The following is a 22,500-nucleotide window of genomic DNA, read 5'->3' on the forward strand; positions in this document are numbered from 1 at the left end:
GGCCCAAACCCTCCAGTTCTCCCCCACCCCCTGAAGGGTGTGACCACTCTGTACTGGCCCAAGCCCCCCAGTTCTCCAGTCATCTTTGCAGGTGGCTAGGCCTAAACCCTTTAAGAATGCCATTCCACAGCCAGATTTGACCAAATTGCACCAGTTGGCAATGCAACAGTCTCATTTTCCCATGACCCATGGTAACATTGGATTCAGTGGCATTGAATCCAGCTCTCCAGAGGTGAAAGGCTGTTGGGCAGGTTTGGATGCAGCTGCTCAAACTACTTCTCATGAACTCACCATTCCAAATGATTTGATTGGCTGCATAATCGGGCGTCAGGGCGCCAAAATCAATGAGATCCGTCAGATGTCTGGGGCGCAGATCAAAATTCCAAACCCAGCAGAAGGATCTACTGATCAGCAGGTTACCATCACTGGATCTGCTGCCAAATTAGCCTGGCTCAATATCTAATCAATATCAGGCTTTCCTCGGAGACAGGTGGCATGAGGAGCAGCTAGAACAGAGCAGATTCATCCATAATCCCTTTCTGCTCTTCACCACCACCCATGATCCATCTGGGTAGTTTCTGAACAACGATTCCAGGTTTTAAATACTTTGTAAATTTTCAGTTTCTGCACACTTTATCATCCACTCATGATTTTTTTTAATTAAACTGTTTTAATTCCTTTCTCTGTTCAGCAGTTATGCTGAGATATCCATATTTAGTTTTATAAGTTTCTCCCACTATTTTTGGTTTGTTATACTTTTTTTTGGCTCATGGATTTTTGTTTGTCATGGAAATGTAAGAGTGGATTATTAATACATTTCAGTTTAGTTCTGTAATGTCAGGAATTTTTCAAAAAAATTAAGATGGACTAGAGATTTTTCTTTGTGAAAAGAAATTGGATGCCACAGTGGGAAAAAAGAGAATATGTACAGAGCTGACTTACTAGTGACTGTATGTAGAAAAACATAGCAAATAAATTACTATCTCTTGCTATATTCTCAGCACAAAGCAGAGCACTTTTTTTATTAGATATTTTCTTTATTTACATGTCATATGATATCTCCTTTCCTGGTTTCCCCTCTGAAAAACCCTGTTTCCTTCCCCCTTCCACTGCTCACCAACCCACCCTCTCCTGCTTCCTGGCCCTGGCGTTCCCCTACACTGGGGCATAGAACCTTCACAGGACCAAGGGCCTCTCCTCCCATTGCTGACTGACTTGGACACCCTCTGCTATACATATGCTGCTGGAGCCATGAGTCCCACCATGTGTATTCTTTGGTTGGTGGTTTAGTCCCTGGGAGTTCTGAGGGTACTAGTTAGTTCATATTGTTGTTCGTGCTAAGGGACTGCAAACCCTTCAGCTCCTTGGGTCCTTTCTCTAACTCCTTCATTGGAACCCTGTACTCAGTTCAATGGATGGCTGTCAACCTCTATGTCTGTATTAGTCAGGCCCTGTCAGAGCCTCTCAGGAGACAGCTATATCAGGCTCCTGCCAGCCAGCACTTGCTGATATCCACAATAGTGTCTGGATTTGATGATTGAATATGGGAAGGATTCCTAGGTGGGACAGTCTCTGCATTGTCCTTCCTTTGACAAAGCAGAGGACTTTTGACATGAAGTCCATCCCTCATCATGTGTCAGTTCTTTGGTAGATACCTAATGTGTGCCACTAAGTGTTCTGTAATTCAGTTGATTCTGGTAGAGATTAGGATTAGCACAGATGCCACATTTACTGACCGGTTCCCTAGTTGTGTTCCTCTCCACTTCAAATTCCAGTGATAAGCAGTAACTTACCAGCTTACCCACCTCTATCCAATCTGCTACAAAGTAGATTCTCATGATACCTTCCTTGGGTCTCATCATTTTCTTCTCTCAGGAGAATGCCTTATTTACAATTTCTCATTATAAAAGTATTCCTCAATGAAAGATACAACTCAGAAGTACCAAGATGGAAAATACAAATATGACAAGGTGTGCTGGAAAAGGCTTAGAGCTTGCTTGTATAGACATCTGGAGGAAACGACCTCCTACCTTTCAAGGGCTCAACACACAAACACTCTTCCAGTTTACAATTCAGTGTTTATTTGGTTGACTTAACCATAAATTATTATCTTGATACCAGGACTTATCCTCTTTGCAAAGATTTAATAATTCATTGGTCCTTCAAGAAATCAGTTCACATCCAGGAGCTCACCCAAAATCATCTTAGGGGGGAAAAAGGACATCTCTATCACCTACAAAGTTCAAGAAATTTTGTTGGGGGGAACTGGCCCCAAAGATCAAATAGTAGGACAAATAATGTACCTAGTACCCCATCACTCAAGAAATTACAAGCATTTTATGTACCAGACTGGGAGCAGAGATCAAATATGTATTTCCTGTTAAACCACAACATCATAGTGAAAATTTGCTCCATCATGAGCAAATTTCTCTTGTTTCTCTTGTTTAACATGTCAGCTAGACTGTGCTGAATGAATTTCATGGAAGATGATTTATTTGTAATTTAACTTTTAAAATACTTTTCTAAAAGTTATAATTTAAAAAGTTGTTTCACCTGTGGAATGTTTTTCATCAAACAGCAATTTCAATTATGAGAAGATAGATTATCTGACCAGTATAGATGTATATATGCTATCAGCTTACAAAATTGATTCATAGGGATTTTCATTACTGAAGTAATTTGTGTATAAGATAAATCAAATATATTTTAAATGAAATAATAATGAAAACACAACACACCAAAACTTGGGAATGCAATTAAAGTACTAGCATCACATAATGCATATATATGTAAATATACATACATATGTGTATTGAATTTATATGCTATATTATATATTAATTTATATATAAAGTATATATTTTATATACATATGTATATACTAGAAAGGAAGAAAGGCTTTGAAAAATCTGTGATTCACTAGACTCAGAAGCAAAAACACCATATGTAGTCTCTTATATGTGAATGTTGACTTCTATACTTCAGTTTTGTGTGTTGGCTTGGGACATCTCTGGCTACAATAAACTAGAAAGATGTCTTGGAAGGGAGGACCTAAGGGAAAGAGGATAGTAAAATACGTAGATAGTAGTGAAAGGAAATGCTGGGGTGAAAGGTTTAAGCAGTGAAGGAGTGGGAGGATGAGGGAGAAGAGGAAGCAGTGAAGGTCAGCCATGACGGGGGTATATGAAGAAGTAGTGAAAACTGACCATCTGGTGACTCAATTTAAAAATACTAAAGAGAATTAAAAGGGAGATGCTCATCACGCCTAGAAAAAACTCATCCTAGAAGCAGTGAGTTACTGGATAGAGATTGCACTGCCAGGTGGGAGTCTCAGATATCCCAAATGGTACCATCCTTCTGGGTTGTTTACTCAGCAAAACTAGATGTAAGTACCGCAGTGCTTGTGATTGATAGTTTTATGTCAACTTGACACAACTGAAGTCATTTAAGAGGAGGAAACCTCAGTCTAAAATATACTTCCCTAAGATCTGGCTATAAGCAAGCCTATAAGGCATTTTTTAAATTAGCGATTGATGAGGAGGGCCCAGCCCTTTGTGACTGGGACCACACCTAGGCTGATGGTCCTGAGTTCTATAAGAATGAAAGCTGAACAAGTCAAGAAGAGCAAGGTAGCAAGCAGCACCCTCCATGGCCTCTGCATCCGCTCCTGCCATCAGTTTCTGCCCTGTTTGAGTTCCTGTCCTGACTTCCTCCAGTGATGGGCTATGATCTGGGAGTGTAAATGGAACACACCCTTTCCTCCCCAACTTGCTTTTAGTCATGATTGTTTCATCACAGCAAAAGAAACCCTAACTAAGACAGTGCTGAAGCCATTACAAACCTTGACCATAAGATGTAAAGAAATCAACCTGAAACTGAGCTATAAGCTTCCTTCCTGCTGGCCAGATTTCGAAGTGCCCAAAGTGGTATGTAAGCCGATGCAAGAGAGAAGGCACTGATTGCCATACCTAGCTGTCAACCACATGAACTACAAAACCAAGCTACCAGGCAACATATGCCCACTTGTGCAATGGTAGTCTGACTGCTATGGTGCAACCAACAATCTGACTGAATTTGATTCTTTCTCCATGGAAGGGAACTCAGGCCTTGCACTGTGAACTCAATCAAATTTGAGGATATATCATTGCCTTCTAATGAGGCTTACTACTGTAGCTTAATTTAATCAACATAGTGTCAAACTCCCTGCTACATTCTATGTTTATATCCACCTATAAAGGCCAGTCTCAGCCTTAACCAAAGAAGTTACTTTTTGTGGTGGATGACAGTAAAATTAGAGAATCATAGATACCCAAAAGGTAGCGTTTTGCAGTCCCTCTTCTCATCATTTGGTTCTTACTTTGTTTTTTAGAAATAATTTTAATATTATAAATTGTGAGGATGTGTGTATATGTCAGAGTGTGGATTTGTGCACATGAGTTTGGTGCCTGTATTAGTCAGGGTTGGTGCCTGTATTAGTCATGGTAGTCTCTATGTAGTAAAGGAATTTATTGATGACTTACGGTCTGTAGTCCAACTCCCAGTAATCAACTCCCAACAATGGTCGGCAGCAGCTGTGAATGGAAGTCCAAGGATCCAGCAGTTGCTCAGTCCACCCCTTGTCAACTTGACACAAATAATATCTCATGTCCACATGAAACAATAACAAAATCATGAATATGCCTAACATGATATAACTATTCCTCGTACAATCACAAACGCATTTGGACATTTACAATGGGAACATTCCTATAGTGTCTCAACTTAAATACCAATTGATGTTAAAGAAATTGGAAGAAAGAAAAATGTATTTTTATCAAAATAAAACAGAAGCATTCATATTACTTTATAATCCTCATTTCTGCAACTGATTACATGGCCTCAGCTGGTATTTATAACTACCTTCCTCTACTACCCATTCTGTATTTCCTTCTCCCTCAGCAAGCACCTCAGCAGGTCTTGGCTCTTTTCCTGAAGGATTGACCCATACCTTCATTCCTGATGGGTCTGCATCCTTTGTCATCCTGCTTGGATTAGGCTGTTGTAATTTCCCATTGACTTTAATCACAGGACATGGAAGTATTAAGAGACACCCTAAGGGATCTCCTGAACTCCAGACATATTCCTGCTTACCTCCATTGTGAAGAGGCAATCCGATTTCTCCATGGTAATCTGGATCTATCACTCCTCCTAACACTGTTATTCCCTTCTTAGCCTGTTGGCTTAAGGGCATTAGAAGCCTAAAATGACTAGGGGAAGTTTGATCTTCCAGTTCAATGGAATGTTTGTTGTGGATCCTGGTAGGAGAACACCCCACTTCTGGTACCGATTTGTCTTAGTCAGGGTTTCTATTCCTGCACAAACATCATGACCATGAAGCAAGTTGGGGAGGAAAGGATTTATTTGGCTTACTTCCACATTGCTGTTTATCACAAAGGAAGTCAGGACTGGAACTCAAGCAGGGCAGAAAGCAGGAGCTGATGCAGAGGCCATGGAGGGATATTCCTTACTGGCTTGCTTCCCCTGGCTTGCTCAGCCTGCTGTCTTATAGAACCCAAGACTTCCAGCCCAGGGATGGCACCACCCACAAGGAGCCCTACCCCCTTGATCACTAATTGAGAAAATGTTCCACAGATGGATCTCATGGAGGCACTTCCCCAACTGAAGCTCCCTTCTTAGATAACTCCAGCCTGTGTAAAGTTGACACAGAAAATTAGCCAGTACAATTGACCCCTTGTCAACTTGACACACAAACACTTCACTATTAAGCCTCAACCCTTACTTTCTTATTCATCCCCAAGATCTAAAGTCCCATAGTCTTTACATATTAAAAGTTCAATCAATTTAAAATGTCCAATATATTTTAAAATTCAAAGTCCCTTAACTGTGGGCTCCACTAAAATACTTTCCTCCTTCAAGAGGGAAAAATATCAGGGCACAGTCACAATCAAAAGCAAAACTGATGTCTGGGATCCAACTCATGATCTTCTGGGCTCCTCTAAGGGCTTTGGTCACTTCTCCAGCTCTGCCCTTTGTAGCATACATCTTGTCTTCCGAGCTCCAGATGCCTGTACTCCACTGTTACTGCTGTCCTTGGTGGTCATTGCATGGCACTGGCATTCCCAAAACACTGCTGTAACTAGGCTTTACCAATAGCCTCTCATAGACTGTCTTCACTGTGCCAAGCCTCAGCTCCTTTGCATGACACCTTCAGTCCTGGGCCATCAATTGCAAACTGAGGCTGCACCTTCACTAATGGCCATCCATGGCCTTTCACTGTGCCGAGCCTCATGAAGCTGCTCTTCATGACCCCTTTGTGCTGTCAAAACCAGTACCACCTGGGTGACTCTTACACATTACCAAGTCCTGTTGCAGCACAAGGTACAACCTTGGCTATGTCTGGAACACAGCCTCTTTGTGCTCTCAGAAAACACTTCCCAGAAGATTTTACCTAAATGATGCTGGTCTCTTCTTAATCACTGCTAATTTCTTAGCCCAGCTAACCAGCTTCAATAGTCCCAGTAATGCAAAGTTTTCACTTTAGTAGTTCTGGTATCTTGTTAATCACAACTGATACTTCAGCCCCAGCTAACCAGAACCACAGAATCTTCACAATCAAAACAACATGGCCCTGATAAGAGTCTTTAATCTTCCCTCTGAAATTTCACAAGTCAGGCCTCCATCTCTGCACTGTTCTCAACATGATCTTCCAAGCTCCTAGAGAACATCCCACAGAGTTCTTAACAGCCACTGGCTCTTCTAGCTCAAAGTTCCAAAGTCCTTCCACAGTCCTCCCCAAAACATGGTCAGGTTGTCACAGGAATATCCCACTCCTGGTACCAATTTTGTATTAGTCAGGGTTCTCTAGAGTCACAGAACTTATGGTAGTCTCTATGTAGTAAAGGAATTTATTGATGATTTAGAGTCTGTAGTCCAACTCCCAACAATCAACTCCCAACAATGGTGGGCAGCAGCTGTGAATGAAAGTCCAAGGATCCAGCAGTTGCTCAGTCCCACAAGGCAAGCAGGCAAAGCAGAGCAAGCCTCCCTTCTTCCAATGTCCTTATATAGGTCTCCAGGAAAAGGTGTGGCCCAGATTAAAGGTATGTGCCACCACCCCTTTAATCCCAGATGACCTTGCTTGAACTCGTAGACCTTCCTATCTTAATCCTCTGGGATTTATAGCCATTATACCTCAAGATCTCCATGCCAAGATTCAGGTCGGAAACTTGTATCTTTCAGCCTCCAGATTAGGGCCACAGGTGAGCCTTCTAATTCTGGATTGTAGTTCATTTCAGATATAGTCAAGTTGACAACCAGGAATAGCCACTACAGTGCCCAAAGAACCTGAAAGAGGTTGCTGGATGCCTTGGAGCTGGAGTTACAGTTGGTTATGAGATTGTGAGCCACCAAAAGTAAGTGCTGGGAACCAAACTCCAGTCCTCTTCATGGGTTTTCTGTGCCCTTTCTGCAGCCCTTCTTACATGTTTTTAGCTCTGTCTTCTGCAGTGTTCCCTGACATTTAGAAAAAGTGGTGTATTTGCCTTGACTGGGGCTCAGCACTTAACTGTCATTTACTCTAAACACACTGATCAGCACTGGAGGCTCTATACCACTGCTGCTTCATGGGGCTGAAGGGAGCCAACAGGAGTAGGAAGGAAATAAGAGATTGGGAGAATAGTTGGAATACATTTTATACATGCACAACATTGTCAACAAATTGAATCTTTAAAAAGGCAAAAAAAAATGATCAGTGGTTTAAGTTTGTTCCTAAGGAAGAAAAAGAAATTTAACAAAATAACCCACAATTTAAAAAAAAAAAAAGAAGAAGGAACAATACAAGTAAAGGTCAGTGAAATGGAATATAGAAGGCATGAGAAAACTAATAAGGTTGAAAGTTGGAATGTTAATAAAATTATTATATCTCTAGCATTGCTACTCAAGAAAAAATATATGCAAATTTCCAACATTTGAAAGGAAGAAGATATGAACTCTCAGCCAAGAAATAAAGAAAAAAAAGTAATAGGACAGGAATTGTGTTTTTCCATGGAGTAAACATCATTTCTAAGGAATACTAGATATTCACTTGCAGGATATGTGTATGCATTATTGAATATATGACAGGCAAAGCAATACATAACTACTTTTATGTCCAAAAATTCTCTCATGCTTTGCTCATTCTCACTCTCTCCCTTTCTCTCTCTCTGTATATATATATAATACCCACATATTAAGTATATGTAAGCCATAGCACTGGCAATGACACTAACTCGAGGTACTATGTAATACACTAGGTCTCTTGGACATCTCTTGTAACAACTTTATATTTTTATTTCTCTTCATTGTCCTTGGCAGCCCTCACTCACTTCTTCTATGACATTGACTATTTTACTTATCTCACAAAGTGAAAACTGTGCAGTATTTGTCCTTCTGTAACTGACTCAATTCATCTAGCATAATAATATCTGGGTTCTCTTACATTGCTGCAAATGGTGGGATTACTTTCTTCTTTACAGCCTAATAATATCCTTTTGAATGTCCATCCACCATGGATATAGTTTTTGTATTTTAGCTGCTAGGAGAGCAGACATCTCTTCAAGACTCTCATTTCTATTCTGTGGCCATACATTAGGTAATGATTGCTGGATCAAATGTAAATTCTCTTTTAAACAGAATTTACACTGTTTTCTATAGCAGATATAACATTTAGCATTCTAGTCACCAATGAACAAGTGTCCTAACTTTTTCATGTCTTCTCCAATCCTTGTTGTTTTCTCAAATGTTATTAATAGTCTAGCCAGTATGAGAGCACATATACGTGCACGTGCACATAAGCCCTGGACTTCTGGTTGGAGTTTCCTTATAATTATAAGTGTTTTTTTACATACTTTAGATATTAATTCCATATGTATTTAAATTCTCCTAAGAAAAATGTAGCTTCACTGCAATTCTCCAGTTTAGTCTTTATTTCAGCATCCTGGGTGAAGGCGGCCTCTAGCCAATGTCAGCAGTCATGTCTGGCTAGCAGGAACATGGAGGTTTGAAACACAAGTTTGTTGTTGTTTGTATGCTTGTTAGAATGAAAGATAAATGGACTGGTATGTTACATGCATAATTGAATGGAGTGGAAAACTTACAGAGGCAATGTAAAGGTACATAACATCTAGAAGAGACTATCTTCAAAAATGTTGACCTCTAAAGTTTTATCAACTTGTTGTCATGAAAACGGGGCAATTAATATCTGAGACTCCAGATTTGTGGCCCACTGGGGAGAATCTGGGTTTTGAAGTTGATAATTCCCTGAATGTCTCTTCAGCCAGATGGTTCTGCAGATGATGTACCATCTGACCAGACAACACTTAGTTATATCGTTTAATTCTGTGTTTATTGAAGCTTGTCTTTCTGGCAGCACACTGTATCTTTCTGAAAGCCTTTTCTTGGCGAACTGCTCAGATTTGCATAATGCTTGATTTTAAAGTATGTCAGTAGGATTTCCAGAGAGCACTCTATCTTCTCTAGGCCTGTGGAGAGGCCCAAGCATTGGGCATCTGTTGCTTTGCCACACACTCCACCCCATACATAAACACGGCTGCTTTTGATCTGTAAGACTGAATTGCTTTGGCACTCAAAGGTAGTAATGAGGGTCAATAATCTTGCAGGGAGTGGCTGAGTCATGGATCTGCTCATTGGCTTGGCTTATCTCAGGTGAGTAGCAATAATCTATGCCTGACAGTTGGTAACCATGTCAGGATTCCATTTTTAGAAAGCATGGTGTTGTGCTGATTTCAAATGAGGAGGGGTAGTGTGATTGGTGGAAGCTTGGAAATTTTTGTGGTCCTGTGACCCACTGAAGAAGATAGAAAATGGACAAGATAGAACCCTAAGTCTTTTTCCGACATGTACACAAGAGCATTATTATGTAATATTCCCATCCCCTAGCACATCATGATTATCAACATTGGGAGGCACAGGTTAGAGTGAGTGGAGTGTCAAATAAAAGGAGTTAATGAGCATTATTCACAGTGTATAGCTGTTCAGCCATCAGGGTCTGTGTTTGTCTGTAAACTCTGATCATTTTTCTTTTGTTACTAGACATAAAATATTTGATTTTTTGATATGAAAACTCTTCCTATTACCACTGCCACATCTACCAATAAAGATTAGGCACACACTTCAGAAATATCCAGAGTTTAAAAAGACCTCCCTAACAGAAATGTCAAAAGACTTTATGACATGGAAACAAAGGCAGGACAAGTGACTCAGACACTGCGTGTCGCCAATAGGGACTCACAGTTGCAAAACTTATCCCCCAGAGCATCTGAGTCTTGATGCCTGGAATGTAGTTGAGGCAAGGGGTATGTGATCCCCATTTCCATTTTGGAGTGAAGCTGTGTAACAATATTTTCTGTAGGCTTAGGTTTTTCAAAACCTACTTTAATAACAGTTCTCAAGCACTTCAATTCCCCCTTTGTAGCCCATCATCCAAAGGCAGGGGAGAAAGGATGGTAAATAGGTTGTGGACCTGTTTAGAAGTAGTTCTTTGGGGCGATTCCAATCTCTGTTGTCAGGATACCAGCAGTCCAGTTCAAAGAGTGTCACCAGATAGGAATCAGCAGCAGTGGTATGTTCCAGCAGAAACAGCTCAATTGGCATGAGTCAGCGAGAATGACCAGGGTCAGCCAGAATCCCAGGAGTTCTCTGCTGTGCCTCTCTCAACAAAGCAGCAATCAGTGAAAATGCAGAACCAATGAAGCACTGCATGGTTAGCTATGCCAGTGTGCCTTCCCTGTCTCCTGGATCCCACTTATACTCTTTCCAACATGTCCTCTCACTGGTCTTGCTACAACAAAATGTCACATGAGTATGCATCACTTGACTCAACCAGAAATTTCCACTTCAACTTTTTAAATGGTGGTGGCTTACACTTTCTGCATGTCACCCATGGAAGTAAGCCTGAGAATGTTTTTCAGGGGTCATAAAAAGCCAAAGAGTGACATTTATTTTAGATGCTGACAGTAATAGAGGAACACATAAAGAACAAGACAGGGATTATTTATTGTAGCATCATCATAGGCTTACTGAACTGAGATGAAGAATAATAATAATACAGAATCCATCTCCTAAAAGTCAGTTGATCTTCACTACACACTGCAGATTGTTTGGACGTATTATATAGGGAAGAAATATGGTCATGTGGCATGAAGTTAAATACTCTAAAACTGGATTCCATCCGGAAGTTTGCCTTCCCAAATGTGGTATAACACAAGAGTAAAGAAAGACTTCTATCACTAAGGGTCATTTGCAAGCAGGAGAGCAGCTGTCACATGTCTGTAGTGTCACTTGGCTATTCACTGAAGGTGTCCAAGCATGATGACTCTAGCTGGACGCATATTCCCCTGGAAAGCAAACAGTAGTACACAATAGGGATATGTGTAAGTGTGTGTGTGTGTGTGTGTGTGTGTGCGTGCATGTGTGTGTATGTATGTGTGTGCGCATGTGTGTTGTCAGCAGATTAATATACATGTCAGTTGAGCAAGCGTTATGCTATGGGTTGCTCTGAAATTCCTTATACACATGTCAGAAGCTACTCTTCTGTTTTTAGAGAAGTCTGCATATGACTTATGTTTAAAGGAATTTATGAAAGCTCTATAGAGCTTTAATTGTTTCCCCTGTGTTGCTTCTTGCCTACATTGATTTTTCTCCAATCTGAGCTATGTTTATTGGGCTACAAACATGTAATGGCAGATTCTAATTTGAGATACTCTGGGACTTGGTTTGTGGATAACTTGGTAACTTTTTGAAGAAGTATTTGTCATGAGTGTGATAAAATCTCTGTTCATTTGAATATACTCTATCGTTAGCCCTGAGTCTTATAGCTCGCACTATTTTGTGGTTGCTTCTGATGGTGGTCCTTCCTGTCTTTAATGCCTTGTTACTGAAACATGCAAAGATGTTTGTATGCAGTTGTCTTATATGTGTATTTATTCTCAATTGCATGCAAATTTTTATATTAGTCAAACATGGGTTATTGTTTTGTGGGACTTAAAATAATCAAGTTTAGAAGTGCCTGTGTTTGACATATAGTTAAGAGCATGCATTCTAAAATCTGAGTTCCGTTGTCAGCCACACTTCCCTTCTTATCACATGATGAGCCTCTTCAGTTTTGCTTTCCTCATTGTTTTTGGTTGCTTGCTTACTTGCTTTGGGATAGATTCTCTCTATTATGTAACCTGCTTATCCTAGAACTTTCTATGTAGAGCAGACTTGAGATCACAGAGATTCTCCTGCCTCTGTGCTGGGATTAAAGGTATGTGCTCTTACACACAGCATCTTCGTTCTATAACAATATATTACGCACACATGCTCCTGGGGGTTTTGTGAAGTTTAAGGACGTAATCCACTTAACAGTGAGTCTGGGATACAGTCGGTGTTCAGTTGATGTCTATCATCTCATCTGTTTGGACACGTGAAGTCCTGAAAGGTGATGTGTAACTACATGGTTGACTCTCTCTTGTCTGATTACTGGATCTATGTTAAAGAAGAATAAGACTTTGTACAGATGGCTAGGCAGGTGCCTTCTTTTCTTCATGTACAACCAGCAAACTTGTGTCTAGACAAAGTTGAAGACCAAGCATTGGAAGTTCATCTTATTGTTTTGAATATGTTTTTTAAGGGGCTTAATATAGTGTAAAGCACCTTCAGACATCAGTGACAGCAGACCAAGGGAGTGGGAAGCAGGGCCACTTTCTGCACTTCGATTCAACACAAGCCTCTTGACACAGAAGCATAAAGCAGGATAGTTCATCTTCTTCAGAAGTGTCAGAAGACACTGTTCTCATAGTTAGGAAGGCTTTTTAGTCAATGCCTTCTGAGAGACACAAAATTATTGTACAAAGTAGATACTTATTTGAAAAAAAAATGCCTTGTAGGTCAGTTTCTATGAGTTTTTCCTAGAGATCCTTAGGAAATAGCCCAAAAATAAATGAGAAAAATATCTTCAAATTTGAGAAGTAATTTTCAGTAGAAACTGACTTGGGTTGAATTAACTTGAGGAGTAAGTTCCCCATGTAATAAGGAGGCAGATTCTCTGCAGGGTGAGGAGGTAAGTTCCCTGTGTGATTTTTTCCCTTTGTGCATCTGCAAATAGTCATCTACGGGATGAACTGGTATCTCAGGAGGCAAGGGGCAGGTAGAAAGCCGAAGATCCAAATGGTCCCAGAAATGATGCTTCCAGATCCTGCAGAGCTGTGCATGTATTCTCTGTCTTTATGAGCCATCTAAGCAGGAAGTCTTCATCATAATCCATCTAGGGCATAACCACTGTTAGACCCTTACACACACACACACACACACACACACCAGCACACATACACAAAAAGAAAAGACTCCATCACCTAATGTCACTCCCAAAGCAATATGCCCACTCTGATTAATTCAATGAATTCTTTAAGTGAATTTTCAGAAACTCAGAAAACACTGCCAGGCAGGCACAATATTATAACGCCAGTGTCTAATTCATTTTGATCTTGATGGAAGCCTCTCCTTAGTTTTGCACCTTCTTTTCTATCCTATTATATGACCAAAGAGCAAATTATTTACTCAAAAGAAATGAGTGCTACCTCTGAAAAGTTGTGATAAGTTACATTACTCCTATTTAAAAAGAAAAAGTTACAACCATTCTTTGTCAGTGTCATGGGAGGGGCTTAAAACACTCTACTTGTTGGTTAACTAAAACATATGAGGATGCTGAGTGCTGCCCCCCCGAGAACCAGAGAGATTCCTTGTAGGTTGGTGGTGCCAGTGGTCTTCACCTCTGCTGACATTCCTCAGGGTTTGTTTGCTTGTCCGTTTGGAGTTGTATTAAGCTCTCAGTAGTGTTTAGTAGAAGTGGCTACTTCTTATTCTGAGACGAGTATTACACCAAAGGCAAGTGTTCCTTACATCTCGACTTCTGTGTTTCCCAAAGAGACTCTTTCCCAAGGTCCCCATCTTAGACGTTTAACTATTTTCTCTTCTATCTGAACATTTGAATTATTTTTTAATGGCATTTTATATATTGCATATCTCTGTACCCATTGATTTAAATATATAGAAAAAAAATTGCTTATCTGACAGCAAACGACCAGGAATTTTTTGTACTGATTAGTTTTTGTCAAAGCGATACAGACTAGAGTCTTTGGAAATAGGGACCCTCAGTTGAAGAACTCTCTCCATCAGAACTGGCCTGGTGGGCATGGCTATGGGGCATTGTCTTTATTGATGTAGAGACAGTCTGCTGTGCCATTTCTAGGCAGACGGCTCTGGATTGTATAGGAAATAGAAGGATTAAGCCAGGAAGTAATGTTCCTCCAGAGTCTCTGGCCTCTGCTTCAGGTCCTGTCTGCATGTGCACCTTGGCTTCCCTTGATGATAGACTATAACCTGTAAGCTAATTAAGCACCTTTCTATCCAAGTAGCTGTTGGTTGTGGTGTTTATCACAGCCACAGAAAGAGAACTAGACCATGCACTGTGTTAATTTGGACTGTGTACCTTAGCACACCTGACTCCATGTTAGAGGAACAAGGTACCATTGTGACCTAAGAGCCTAGCACATAGATCCTTATACCTGCCAAAACGAGAACAAAGACCTAATCCGTCATAGTCCCTAGTTCTGGAAAAGTCCCTAAATGCACTGACTTTGCTTTGTAGCATCTGTAGTTCTGCTTATTGCTAACTGTTTTTGCTAATTGATGTGTGTCAACAGGATGTGGTTTTTGAGCATAAAAAGAACAGTAAATTACATGATTTGGGCAACTTTCTTGTGTGGCTTGCTAGCCAGCAAATAAAGACTTTCCATTGGCTCTAAGAGTCAGTCTGTTCTCTGAAGGAGTTGCCTTTCAACAAATCAAATATTGTCAACTTTCTTTCTCAAATGTGTTACTAATTTTCTCTCCTCTTACATAGGAAATCTATCTTTTATGTAGAAATACGGTTTATTATTAGACTTCCAAATACATTTAATGAAAAAGAGTATCATTTGGAACTAAACAGTTATATGTTCAAAGCTATGCTTTCCTCTCCAAACACCTTCCATCTTCAATACCGCTAACATTAGAATCACAGTTTTAGCTGATAGACTCTTTGTCTTTACTTAAGGAACATTGATGACAGAGAAACATAGGGACACCTTATCCTCCTTCAGTCTTCTGCATATTGTTTGCTCATTCTTGTCTGCTGTGCTAGAGTTAGAAGTAACCAGAGCCAAGTTTCCAGGCCTTACCCAGTAGCAGGTTCATCTTGTTCTTTGGCAGGCACAGACAGTACTTTATATGATGACTCTATAATTACCCAGTTTTGGTAAACACACATTATTTTGCCAGTGCAGAAAAATGACTCCTTCAGCACCATTACATTGCAGTTCATCAAGTAAATAGTCATTTAGCCATTTTCATGAAAAATGTGTGTTATTTTGTTGATAGCTTGTCAATCCACTGCATTCAGCTAATTCCCTCTACTCCTTTATGAGTATTCTGCAGCCTCTTTTGGAAAACCATTTCTGTACCGTATAGCAACTGTTCAATGCTCTATTTCCATGTAAAACTCAGTTGGTGTGATTGTTGTTATAGATACTTCTATTATGAACCGTCTCTTAGCATTGGCGCTAGCAGGAAACAGTACACAAACTATTAAACTGAATAGCTTTGATGGAATCCAAAATGCTTGATTTTCTTTTAAAAATAGAATAAAGTGATTTTATGTTTAGGCTCTGGAAATATTTTTGTTTTATCACTTAAATGTGAAATAAGTTACTGACAAAATTATAAGAGCCATTGAAAACGATGCTCTTAGTCTGTCCTCACTGTCTGCAATCAGGTATGTACTCAGTACTACTGGAATCGTCTCACAAAGGTGCTCTTTGGATTAAAGCTAAGATCGTGTTCTTACAGATCTTTTAGAAGGACTAATCTCCTTCAGGGTGGTATTACAATTGAGGCATTTGCTATATCTCCCCAGAAGCAGGTGCCTAGATGTTGACTTCTAACTCAAAGATAGAATTCCATGGAATTCCATGGAATCTTCTCCTGTGAAGACTACATGCTTGCTTGTTTTTATAGAGATGGATGAGGCGGAGATCTGTAATAAAGCAGTACCTTAAGACGTAGACAAAGTCACCACCCTCTGCCACCCTGCACTGCTGGGCCTTGATGGAAAATGTCACATTGTTTTTGTTTCTTACCCTGGTGACATGGTGTGTATGGATGAGTGTATAAGTATGTTTAACAAATCTCAGTAGGACATGGAGAAGTGGGAAATTAAAGTCCTCCTGCTTCTTATATATGAGTTGACAGTGGCTCATGAATCTTTTGGGCTGTTAGTAAGAGTTTGTCTTTGCCTATTTAAATATCGAAAATACCTATTACACCCTGTACTGGTAATCCATGTGTAGTTTACTCAGAACAGAAGCCCAGGCTGGAGAATCACTTCTCCATGTGGCTTTCCTCTCCCATCATCCTTTGAGGAGGGGCCGGTGATGATTGCTCCAAACTCTACTTCCTTTCTCCAGTGTCTTCTGTTAGCCTCCTAGAAGCTTGCAAATGACAGTGAAATTTCCATCTTGTATTATCCAGTTGTTTGGCAATCAGAGATGCTAACCCAAATTCTCTTGTTTGGTGATACATGAGGAGGTCTATTCCCTATAGCATTTCAGCTGAGTTGTTTGGCTCAAAAGAACATAGGATTGCTAGTTTTCTCAAGTAAGTGTGTTAATAAAATGGTGATTTAGGGGCTGGTGAAATGGCTCAGCGGGGAAGATCTCTGACTGCTTTTCGGAAGGTCATGAGTTCAAGTCCCAGCAATCACATGGTGGCTCAAAACCACCCTTAATGAGATCTGGTGCCCTCTTCTGGTGTGTCTGAAGACAGCTACACTGTATTTACATATAATAAATAAATAAATCTTTAAAAATGTTGTGATTTAGAAGGGCTGGAGAGATGATTCAGCAGTTAAGAGAAATAGATTTCGATTCCTATCATCTACTGTGCATTTTCTGACTATCCAAAGCCCTCTCCTAGTCTCCGAGAGCACCAGGCATGCACTTGGTGCACAGATACACATACACGCAAAACACTAATACACATTAAATAAAATGAAAAGAGAAAAAAACAACAGAGAGGTTTAGGGATCTACAGTTAGGAAGAAAAAAGAGCAAGCAGTGCGCTAGGCTGTTTGAATTCCTCCAAAAGTGATGTCATTCTCAGGACCATAGAAGCTAATTAGGGAGAGAGCCTTCAGAGAGCTGAGAAGTGCGAGTGTGCAGAACCTTAAGTCTGGGATTGATGTCACACACTAACCGTGCTGCTGACGTGGAAGGAACAGGAAAAGGGTGGGGTGTGTGTCACATAGTAAGGAAGGCAACCTTAGTCTCCCTAAACCTGCCACGGGTCAAGTGGTAAGTAAGCAAATAGCCCAAATATACAGTCTTGGTGTGTGTTGGTCCTTGCTTACAAGATATGAGGATCTACATAGCACTGGCCACTCTGAATTAGAGACCTGCTAGTTCCTACAAAATAGTACATCCTCACCTGTCAAATGGCAGTGCAAGGAAGAGCCACATCTGAGCTCCGATTCCGGCTTTGGTTTATCAGTGAACAATAGAGAAGCAATTTAACGTGTACTTTGGACCAGTGGCCTCCCCTGCAAAACATGGATAGTAGCTCCATTCAGTATTATTGGGACAACTTCATAAGCTGAGGTATGTGCAGTGTCCAGCTCAGGTTTTTCACATAGAGCAAGCCCACTTCACATTCTTTTTTCTTTTAGATATTTTCTTTATTTACATGCGAATTTCTCCATTCCCAGTTTCCCCTCCAAAAAACAAAGAAACAAACAAAAACAAAAAAAACAAACCCCTGTTGCCTCCCCCTTCCCTATGCCTGCCACCCCACCCTCTCCCACTTTCTGGCCCTGGCATTCTCCTACACTGGGGCACAGAACCTTCACAGGGCCGAGGTCCTCTCCTATTGATGATCGATTTTGCAATTCTCTACTATACACACGCTGCCTGAACAATCAGACCCCTCTATGTGCAGTCCTTGGTTGGTGGTTGAGACCCTGGGAGCTCTGAGGGTACTAGTTAGTTCATATCCTTCCCATCTTGAATAAATGCTGCTGACCAGCTTTGATTAAGAAGCAGGAGGAGCCGAATCTCAGCGTTGCAAAGTCCTTGGAAATCTCACTCTGTGTTCTTGGGGCCATCCTGTCTGGTATGAGCAGTGAGCTAGCCTGCTCACTTGGGCTCCGACATTCGCCTCAGCCTCCCAAGTTCTTTTCCTCGGAGGTTCATTTAATCTTCATATGCAAGTGACATGCACATCACAGTATTATACTTTGTCACCAACACTGGCATTGATTTATACACAGTCCTGCCTGGTCACCAAAAGTCATGAAATGATTGTCTTAAGTCTAACATTCAAATTAACAACCAATTGAAACCTTTTTGGTCTAACATTTAGAGAATTATTCGTGGCATGTGTTTCCCACCTAAACAGAATCTAAAAACATAACTCAGAAAGGTTTTCTACTTTCAATTCTCTCTCTATGTTTTTTTTTTATTATTTTAAAGCAACTTTCAAATCTAAATATATTTTGATCATATTCTTCTCCTCCCCTAAGTACATTCAGATCATCTGGATTTTATATGTTTAATAAATACCCTCTGAAGTTACTGAGAACTGGCAGCTCAAGACAATGACAAAGTACATTCCTTGTATAACTGTATAAATATTAAGAGTATTTGTAAGAAAAAATATTCAAAATGTCAGAGCAAGCTTTATTTTCATAAATCATGGCAGGCCAATTATTCAGTTAGTGGTTATTATATATGTTAAGTATTCATATGTTAATCTGTTTAACTGATGATACAGCTTGCTTTCTTCTTTCCTCCCTACTCCTGCTTCCTCTTTCCCACCTCCTTTCACCATGCAGCATAGCAGGAGCATGGAGTACAGGCACTGCTCTTCTTTTCTGGGCTCATCAGTATGAGTGTGGTCTGCTTTCTTTGGTTTGACTAGTAATGTCTTGCACAGGTAAATGAAGTGTTTCTGCAACTTTGACTCCACAGGGACGATGAAAGAGTAATTTTGATATGTGAAACATTTACCTTTGAAACTGTTTTTACGTAGTGTGAAGTTTTATGATTTGAGGGCTCAGAAACTGTGAAGAGGTAGCCCTTTAACAGACTTTAGTGCTCATTACTTGCCATTCTCTGGGGAAACGGATCTGTGTATGGTTCTGCCCAGAGCTGGGCAAGAACAGCCATTAGTCTCTCTCTGTCTTCCCTGTAGCAACGTTACAAATTATAGAAAGGGTGAATCAATATTTGGAAATATGCACTTGTAGATAGAGCTATGGGATGAGTTATAAGAACTGTGAGAGAGGACATTTTCCTAGGAGTGTTGGGGTTCCCTTAGGTAGCCTGTGCCATGCAATACCCCAGCCTGGAGTTTCTGTGGGGAGTGCTAATCCTTAGGTCTTGTGCTTGTCACTGTTCATAGCAGAACTATCATCTGTTGGGAGTGCTAATCCTTAGGTCTTGTGCTTGTCACCACTTACAGCAGAGCTATTTGATTTTGATGCTCTACTTCAGAAGATATGGGTCTGAAGTAGAAGAGGACAACACCTTAAGTCAAAGATTAACAATATGTAGGGTTTTTTTTTTTTAAAATAAAAGATCCTTAAGAATTTCGAAACAAGAAAGAGACACATTAAATTAGTGAGACTACTCAATGGTTTCAAGGTACCTTTCAAAATGTAAACAGTATTGCCAAACCAAAAATTAAAAAAAATAAATAAATAAAAGGGTGCAATGCCTTGTGCAGGCTTTGGTTATTCTTAGCCTGTTTTCACCCTTTGTATCCAGTTCAGCTTAAAGATGTTAGGTTGTTGTTTGTTTGTTGTTTGTTTGTTTGTACTCTGCATGCTCTTCCTGGCCCATCTGCCCAGTCAGGTTGTCTTCTGTAAAGCTCCAACACTCAACACTCAGACTGCATTTCTCTAATCTCTGCCACTGGGCTCCCCGTTAGACTCTGCTGATGATAGAGTGAGTGTTGTTGGAGGGCTAAGGGATAAAGAGATGGGGACATCCAGTTTCTGAGAGACCACCATCAGTGCAGTCAAAGCAGCCACACTGTCAGCCTTGGCCAGGGAGAAAGTGGCCTGGTGGCAGTGGTTTTAGAAACCTGGAATGAGACTCAGCCAGCCAGGCATGACACACAACCTATATACCACTGCTTCTGCTCCTTCCCCTGAGGACAGCAGGATTCTCCTGCAGTTACTAACCGTTACGTAATTTTATCTCATTTTTGGGCTTCAGCACTTCCAACACCCATATAGTCAATCCTTCACTAGATCTTATTTTATCAATGCCAAGAGCGGTTTGTTTTCTGATGAGTGGCTAATATAATGTATTTATCCCGCAATTATACCTGATAATGTGTTTTGTGTGAATTTACCTAAAACAACAGACTTCAACAGAAAACAAAATCTAAGTGTTAGGCATGGAACTTCATTATAAGTCTTCTTCAGAGAGGCCAATATAATGAGAGGGAAGTGGTAGGGACACTGGTCTGAGATCAAAATTCTTGGCACAGTTTGTGACCATTGATCTTCTAGTGTTCTGCTGTGGAAGATGTGGAAGGCAGGAAGAGCACAGCGCTGTTTTTATGCCTGGCTCTTCTCCATCGTATTCTTGGCTGTGTCAGACACTCCTTGTGGACTGGAGAATCAGCTGAGGGCAAAGGACCACTTAGACACAGGTGCCAGTGAGGAGACAAGGGAACTAAGTGGTTAGATGTATTTCTGCTCCATTTCCGTTTGTTTTGTATTTGTTTCTGAATTAATTAATAGTGGCATATCATCTGAGAATAAGGATTACTCCCTTAACATATTTTTCAGGACAGTGTTAGCCATAAAAAAGTATCATCTTTATTATTCGACCAGATTAGAGAGAAAATGTGCCAGTAACGTTTTACCAATATCTGAAATTTTACATTTTTTAACTATAGGAAAAGTAAGATTGTTGGGCTTTGTAGAGACATTTCTGATGTCGGTCTTTTAAATATGTGGCTTTGGGAGATCTGTCAGTGGCTGGAGATACTTCTGAAATGAAGTTGGGGAATCGGGAAAGTTCATCAGGTAAATGTGCTCTTATTGCAATCTTCACCCTTCTCCAGGACAGAACATTTCAGCACTGGAAACAAGGAAGTGGCTTTCTGTCTGCTTCAGACAACTGTGCATTCATGCTTCCACTACAAGTATCCAGGTAGCATGAGGATAGAGCCCACAGCTAGCACGTCACTACTGCAGCTCCTTAGCCTCCTTCACTTAGGTCCTCCCCCACTTTGTCATCAGCCATGCTCAGCCACAGCCAGTCATGGCTCAGTCACCAGATTAAACCAATGGAAACAAACCAATGTGTGTTTTGAAGAGTGTGCTTAATTTCACTGGACCAAGGCTTGATAAACATAATAGATGTTTGAACTACTTGTTATCCTAGTCTATGGATTAAAGGGGATTTTAGCTGAAGTTGAAATCTGTTGGTGAGAATCGAGCAGAGGCACGTTGCAGAAGTCTACAAATGGCGTTTGCCATCCGTGAGAGCCTAGCTTTTGATTCCGTGTATTTCTGATGCTTCCTTTCAATTCTCCCTGTCACTTTTGACCTCCAACATCTTTCTCGCTGCAAGAGTAACTCATGATTCTCCAAGAGTCTGTTTCCTCTCAGCCTCACGTTGCCACTCCTCTCTCCCAATGCGCCCCCTCCAAAGGTTTTATTCTTATACTTGTACCTGCTAAGGTCAACAGCAGTGTCTAACGGGCAGGGTGAGGACACTGGCATTGACTTTATGAGTTCCTGTGTTAGTAAATGCAACTTAAATAAAGGAGAGGGGAGCAGTCATTGTCCATCTATATCATAGAGTCAGTGTAACATGGTGAAGGATTGTAAGACCAAGAGGGGTCAAGGACACCAAACACAAATCCACAGAATCAACTAATCTAGACTCCAAGGGGCTCACAGAAACTGACCTAACAAGCAGAGAGCCTGCATGGGGCTGACCTAGGCCCTCTGCAAATACATTATGGTTGTGTAGCTTAGTCTTCTTGTGAGACTCCTAATGGTGGCAATGGGTATTGTCTCTGACTCTTCCCTGTTTTTTGGACCCTTTCCCTCTTACTGGGTTGCCTCATCCAGCCTTATTATGAGGAGAGGTGCCTAGTCTTATTGCGACTTGATATGCCAAGTTTGCTTGATATCCCTGGGAGGCTTGATATCCCTGAGAGAAATGGAGGAAGAAGAGACAGAGGGAGGGGACTGGGAGGGGAGGAGAGCAACATTGAGTATTGAGAAGTATCACGAGATGGCAGAGAGCAGAAGTGTTTAGTTTAGCATACAGTGCCATGGGATACCCAGCAGTGTTAGTTCTTCCAGTTGCAATAATTCCTAATCATTTCTCAAGGGTACTGAAG

The 22,500-nt window shown here is 40.7% G+C and overlaps 1 protein-coding gene and 1 pseudogene across 2 annotated transcripts in view; both read left to right on the forward strand.

Moving 5' to 3' along the window:
- LOC116097607 overlaps window positions 1–857 on the forward strand; it is a 10,332-nt pseudogene extending 9,475 nt beyond the window's left edge.
- Window positions 1–22,500, forward strand: part of Lhfpl3 (LHFPL tetraspan subfamily member 3) — a 554,873-nt gene that overhangs the window by 100,972 nt on the left and 431,401 nt on the right. The gene's annotated exons all lie outside the window — the stretch shown is intronic.

The sequence above is a fragment of the Mastomys coucha genome, unplaced genomic scaffold (assembly GCF_008632895.1).
Source record: "Mastomys coucha isolate ucsf_1 unplaced genomic scaffold, UCSF_Mcou_1 pScaffold19, whole genome shotgun sequence".
NCBI lineage: Eukaryota > Metazoa > Chordata > Mammalia > Rodentia > Muridae > Mastomys > Mastomys coucha.